The sequence below is a fragment of the Sceloporus undulatus genome, chromosome 4 (genome assembly GCF_019175285.1).
Source record: "Sceloporus undulatus isolate JIND9_A2432 ecotype Alabama chromosome 4, SceUnd_v1.1, whole genome shotgun sequence".
In the NCBI taxonomy this organism is placed as follows: domain Eukaryota; kingdom Metazoa; phylum Chordata; class Lepidosauria; order Squamata; family Phrynosomatidae; genus Sceloporus; species Sceloporus undulatus.
Window position 1 is genome coordinate 81,140,444 of NC_056525.1, and position 6,529 is coordinate 81,146,972.

Here is a 6,529-nt window from a genome sequence, read left to right on the forward strand (position 1 = left end):
TAAAACTAATAATTTCATAATTTTAAGTAATTTAAAATTAATAAATAATTTAATTAATTGTCTAAATAATGGCTGTATTAATGGATTAATTTAACTAGTGGGTGTAAACTGATATTTCTGGATGATAGATTGAAGTAGTTTATTCAGGTGCTAGAAATACAGACTTGAGAAACAATGACTGTACTGAAATACAGAAATCAGAAATAAATAAAATACTGTATCACGACACATATTTTAACAGGATTGGTCTCTGGAAAAACATAATTAACAAGCCTTTATATACACATTTATTTCTAAACTGCACCTGTAGATTTAAAAGTTCAGACATATTCTAAGATGGCCCAGTTTCCTACTTGTCAGTAAAATATGTTTTGCCAGATGTGATCCACTCACAGATCACAACATCGCTAAGAAACCTATGCTATTCCTAATACTGAACTCAAATTCTCATCAGCCTCAGCTAGCCTTGTCAGCGATCAGGTGGTATGATGTTACTATCAACACCTGGATGGTTTTCTTTCTTTTTGACTAGAGTTTTACAGGGAACCACCTGTACCTGAGATTAAGTTTAGGAAACAGGATTGTTCTTGCAAAAGCTTCTTAATAATTAGTGCCTTACTGATATTGTTATTTTTGTAATGTAAGTATTACTATATATATTATGCTACAGAAGGTATATTGACCACCCCTTCTACCACTTTTGCAAAAAATAAAATAAAATAAAAAATAAAATCTGGGAAGATGGCAAAGGCTAGGGATAGAGGCCAGGAAACATTGGTGAAGAATAAGGAACTCCTTTGCTCTCTTCCTAGTTATGAGATGTCATACCATTTGCTCATATGGTTTTAAATGCATGGTAATGTGCTTTTTAAAGCAAAAATTAAAGCTGAGTTCCCTCCCCCCTGCCGAGAGTCATATTCTGTACTAGCTACATTCTTCTGTTTGTATGTATCTCTTCATATTGTTCATATTCTCCAACTGACCTACTTATGAAGGACAGCCTTTACTTTCTAGCATCTGTCCTTGATTGATAAAAACAACTGTTTTGCCTTTGGAATTTTTTTCTTTTAATTTTGAAAATCAGTTAATGTGCTATTGCTACAAAGGGCACAAACTCTGCTCCCCCATAAATAATTAAATACTTCCAGCATTTATTTGAGTTGCAGTTATTTTCTTTCTAAAAGCAAAAACCTGTTCCAATATAGTCTTGACTACTCTGTTAAATATTCCTTAGTTTCAAATAGTTAAAAAACAAAAACAAAACCCATCCTTAGTGGCTGGAAAGCAGAGTATAAATCAGTGATGGTGAACCTTTTAGAGGCCGAGTGCCCAAACTACAACCCAAAACCCACTTATTTATTGAAAAGTGCCATATCCCTCTGGCTTTCTAGTAACAAACTCTGGCAAACTCTGTGCTGGGGTGACAGCACATGTGCCCACAGAGAGGGCCAGAGGTTCGCCATCACTGGTATGTTACACAAAATTGGAAAGGCAATCCTTTAACTACAGCATTTGTGCTCTTTAGCAGAGATTCTTTCTCAAACTACAAATCTCAATATTCTATAGGATGGAATACTGGTATCAAATTCAAAAGCTATAGCTGTTTAGTACACAAATCTAATGGTAGGTGGAGCAGTGGTGTTCCTGATGACCAAGAAGTAGGTCAAAAGCCCCAACATTTTTCTGAGAGAGGATCCAGGATTTGTCCCCTCAAATATACCAGACATAATAGGATTGGTATGTCTAATTTCAAACCCAGTGGAGAGAAACAGTAAGTATAGTTGGCCCTCTGCATCCATGGATTCTGCATCCATGGATTCAAGCATTCACAGTTAAAAAATTTTCACACACAAATTCCAAAAAGAAAACCTTGATTTTGCTATTTTATATAAGGAACACCATTTCAGTATGCCATTATATAATATACAGTATAATGGGATTTGAACATCCATGGACTTTGGTATCTCAGTGAGAGGGGGGGGGGGCTGGAACCAAACCTCAATGGATATCAGGAACCCACTGTATTGGCCAGACTAGACAGGAAAGTCTGGTAAAGCCACCACTATGCCTCCATGCTTTGGTAGTGAGGAGCATCCACCACTTTGCTCCCCTGCCTAGAACTGCTGATTTTACAAGATAGCTATGCCAGTTAAAAGCCTGGCAGCCAAGCCAGTTAAAGCCTGCTAATGTCAGAGTAAATTAATGCAGCCTTCAGCAGTCAGAGCAGGGCCTTTAGCTGTGTGCAGTAGTGGAGGTGGGGGAAGGGTTCTCAGGAAGATATCATGAGTAAGGGTGTTACATGTCCTCAAACCTGTCCCTATTTTTATCTGAGAAATGCTGGATAATATGATCCATCTGAATCTAGGCCAGGGATTTATCTACACATTTTTCACTTCTGCTGAACAAGGCACACTGAAACAAATTAGAGTTGCTTTGCAGTGGAGGTTAACATATTCAGTCCAAGATTGCCCTCTGAAGTTGCTCTCTGCAAACATGAATGAATTCCTTAAGTCAACAAATGTGTAAGTGAGAAGTGAAACTGCTGCTTACACACTCCACAATAAAGGGCTCTGACAGAAATAGAGGAGTGAAATGCTATCACTTCAGAAAAAGCAAGAGCTAACACTTTTTCTTCAACTATTATGGGGAATTGGTGAGAAATACTTCTGTATGGTTGATTAAAACAGTTTCTTCCCTGGTCAGCACAAATTTGTATTCAAAGTGGCTGTCTTTTTTAGACTCAGACATTTAAATGAGACAAATTAGTTGTAGCTAACTTAAGACACACAGGTTTCTTTAAGCATGGCTAAGTTTGGAGGAGCCAATACTGTTTACAGGGACTTCTTATTGAAGAGGGTCCCCAATTACAGTACTTACACATACTCTAGATTAAAATTAGATAGGATAAGTACACACAAAGACACAGCAGAACTCACTCTCTTAAGAACACCTTACCTTCAAAGGTCCTGCTGTCCTTGTGCAGTTTTGAAAATAAACAGTGAGCCTGAACAGACAGGCCAAAATAAAGCTGCTTCAGGTCACTTTGGAGGTATTCTGTTTAAATGATGCACACATCTTAAGAGGCCAGAAGCTGTGCCAAAGCTGTGCACCAGTCCTTAAGACTAGAGCGTGGCTTTGGCTCAGCCTCCGCCTCTTAGGACACATGCGTCATTTAAACAGCACACTTCCAAAGTGGCCCAAAGCAGCTTTATTTTGGCCTGTGTGTTTGGGCCCAGTGTTACATGGAAGATAGGGTTGGAAGTTCACATGGTTTGGGTTTGGGTCTTAAGCAGTTCTAAACTGTCTTTTTAATTTTTGTTAGAGGAGGTATACCTAAAGTAGAATTAACTTACTGTTCCAAACAGCTTTTCCAGGTATGGGACTGAGATAACTTTGTTTGGCTTGGAGAACGATCTATGTAGGGAACTGGATGGAGGAGTGTGTTCCTGTTGGTTCTACTGGACCTCTCAGCAGCTTTCAATACCACCAACCATGTTATCCTTCTGGACTGCCTCTCTGGGATGGGACTTGGAGGCACTGCTCTACAGTGGATCCAGTTCTTGGAGGGACGAACTCAGAAGTTACTGTAGGGGAATTTCTGTTTGACACCCTGGCCTGTAGCCTGTGGTGTTCCTTAGGGTCCAGTTCCATTCTCTATGCTGTTTAATATCTACATGAAACTGCTGGGAGAGGTCATCTGGAGTTTTGCAGTTCAGTGTCATCAGTACGCTGATGGTACCCAGCTATCTCTCCTTTCTATCTGATTCCAAGGAAGCTGTTTCTGTACTAAACTAATGTCTACTGTCAATAATGGACTGGATGAGGGTGAACAAACTGAAACTTAATCCAGACAAGATAGAGGTGCTCCTGGTCAATTGGAAGGCAGATCAGGAAATAGGGATTTCTGGATGGTTTTTATGGGCTTATCACATGGAGCCCTTAGTGTGGGTAAAATGTTGCAGAACTGTTGCAGAAGCATGAAGGTGTGATTGTCCATCGCACTTCTCAAACATCATTGAGGTGACCAGCTTCTCTCCCATCGATGAAGTGTTCATGGAGAAGCCATTTTTTGAATAACGGGATATCCAGTTATTCCAAAAATGGCTTTCCATGAACACTTTGACAACAGAAGAAAAGCAGATTGCTTCAATGACGTTTGAGAAGCATGACGGATGATCACACCTTCGTGCTTCTGCAACAGTTCTGTAACATTTTACCCAGGGTAAGGGCTCCATGTGATAAAGTCCATGCTCAGGTTGCAACTTGGGTGTATTCCTGGATTCGTATCTTAGCCTGGATGCCTAGATTTGGTTGTGGCCAAGAGAGTGTTTGCACAATTAAAAGTAGTACACTAGCTGCTCTCGTTCCTTAAGTCACATCTGGCTACAGTGGCACATGCCTTGGTTACATCCCATTTGGATTACTGTAATGGGTTCTATGTAGGGCTGCCTTGGAAACTGAAAACTTTAGCAGGGCCAAAGAGCTGCAGCTAGGCTGTTGAAAGGCTGGCTAGAGCGATTATGTGGCTCCCTGCTGAAACAACTGCACTGGCTACCAGTCAATTTCCAGGCAGAATTCAAAGTTCTAATTTTGATGTTGAAAGTCTTAAATAGCTTGGGCCCAGACTATCTGAAGGACTGTATCTCCTTATACAAGCCAACCTTGAGTGTTAAAATTGGCGAGGCGGGGTGGTGGTGGCTTTCTCCCTGCCCCACCACCATCACAATTGGTGAAGACTCAGGAGAGACCCTTCTCTGTGGCTGTACCCAGACTGTGGAAACCCCTTCCACAGGAGGTTAGTTTGGCCCCCTCCCTGCTCTCTTTTCACCGCAGCTGAAGACGTTCTTATTTAGACAGGCTTTTGGTGTTTGAATTTTTCTTATGCAGGGTGTATGTGTAATTGCTGTGCTGTTTTTAATGCTTTAATATTTTTAGTTTTTTAAGAAATGGTTTAAACTATTCTGTCTTTTTAACTGTTATGATTTAATAGTAGTATTATTTAATTATTTTTTTACTTTTGTAATTAATATTTTAGTTGTGTCCTTTTAAAATTATTGTAGCTGCCTTTAACCCCATTTTGTGAGAAAGGAGGGATATAAATTCACTAAATAAATAAATAAATGGTTGGATGGGGTTCCCATTTATTCCTGGCATCTCAGGATGGCATCGCACATTCTGTCACTACTCATTAAGCAGCTAGAAAGTGGATTGTTTTAATGGAATCAAAGGCTTTGACATGGTTGATGAGAGAGGTGAGATCAAAATGACTAGTTTAGCAGGTTGTTCAAGTGGAACAAGAAAACAAAAAGAAAACTGTGGCGGGTTATAGACCGCCCGTTTGGGGTGGCCTGCACCCACCCCTTTCCCCGCTGTATCGGGGCCTCAGCTGCCAGACCAGCAGCCTCCGAGGCCCCAATCAGCCGCTTTGCAGGCCGCGGGCCTGGAAAGGGGTGTCCTTGTGGCTTTAAGCCCCAAGGACACCCGGCAACAGCGGGGAGGAGGATTGCGTCGCTGGGCGCAGCCATGTAAAGGCTACGCGCCGCCTCGTTTGGAGGCGGTGCGGTCATGACGTTGTAATGGCGGCGGCCGTGTGGAACGGCCGCCGCCATTTTATATGGACTCAGTCCGTGCTAGGGTTAGGGGCGTCTGGAAGAGATGCCCCTTTCTAACCCTAGCACGGACTGAGTCCATCCTAGGGTGCCCATCTGTAACGGGCCTGTGATTCCGGGGGGGGGGGGAGATTGAACTCCACCAATATTTCCCTGGACACTTAAAGAAAGTCATAATGATTAAAGGACCCAACTGTAGGAAAACTGGTGGAGACCAGGAGACTCTTTAAGTATCTTGATCAAAATTATCTATTACATGTTGTTTTCAACTGTATTGTTCTCTTAGCTATTTTTAAAATTAGTCTTGTATACTGCACAATTGTTTTTGTTTTTTTTTACTAAATTAAGATGATGTAGCATTGAGGGGGAAAATAAAGGCTGAAGGAATATAATGCTGTACTTCACTCATATGAATGGCTCAACAAGCCTGAGTTTAGAGAACTCATTGAAGTACATACGTAATTTCAGGTTGGATGCTCTTACATTATCTGTTTAATTCTGTTTGATTATAGTTTGTATTATCTCTAAACAGATCAAGAGAATACACATCAGAAGATAGGGAAGAAAGCATGCTTATGTTAGATAACTTTGTAAATAAGCCCAGGGGATTTCAGCTGGATCACTTTCTCTATTCTATGTATATAAGCAGAAGGGAAGCTTTTAAGTTATACCAGTTTAATGGCAGAGGATAAGGTAATCCTGTAAAACGACAGTAAGGGGTCCAGCATAATTAAAATTAATCATCACATTTTTAATACTATTTTAATTGGGGGAAAACAAAGTAAGATATTGGATCCAAAACACCCTTGGTTAGAGCCTCCCCCCCCCCCACCCCCCTTCAGCCTTGGCACCTTGGAGTCCTAGGAAATACTTGTTGTCTGGGCACAGAGCTTTGTATTTGTGATTGAACAAGATCTTAC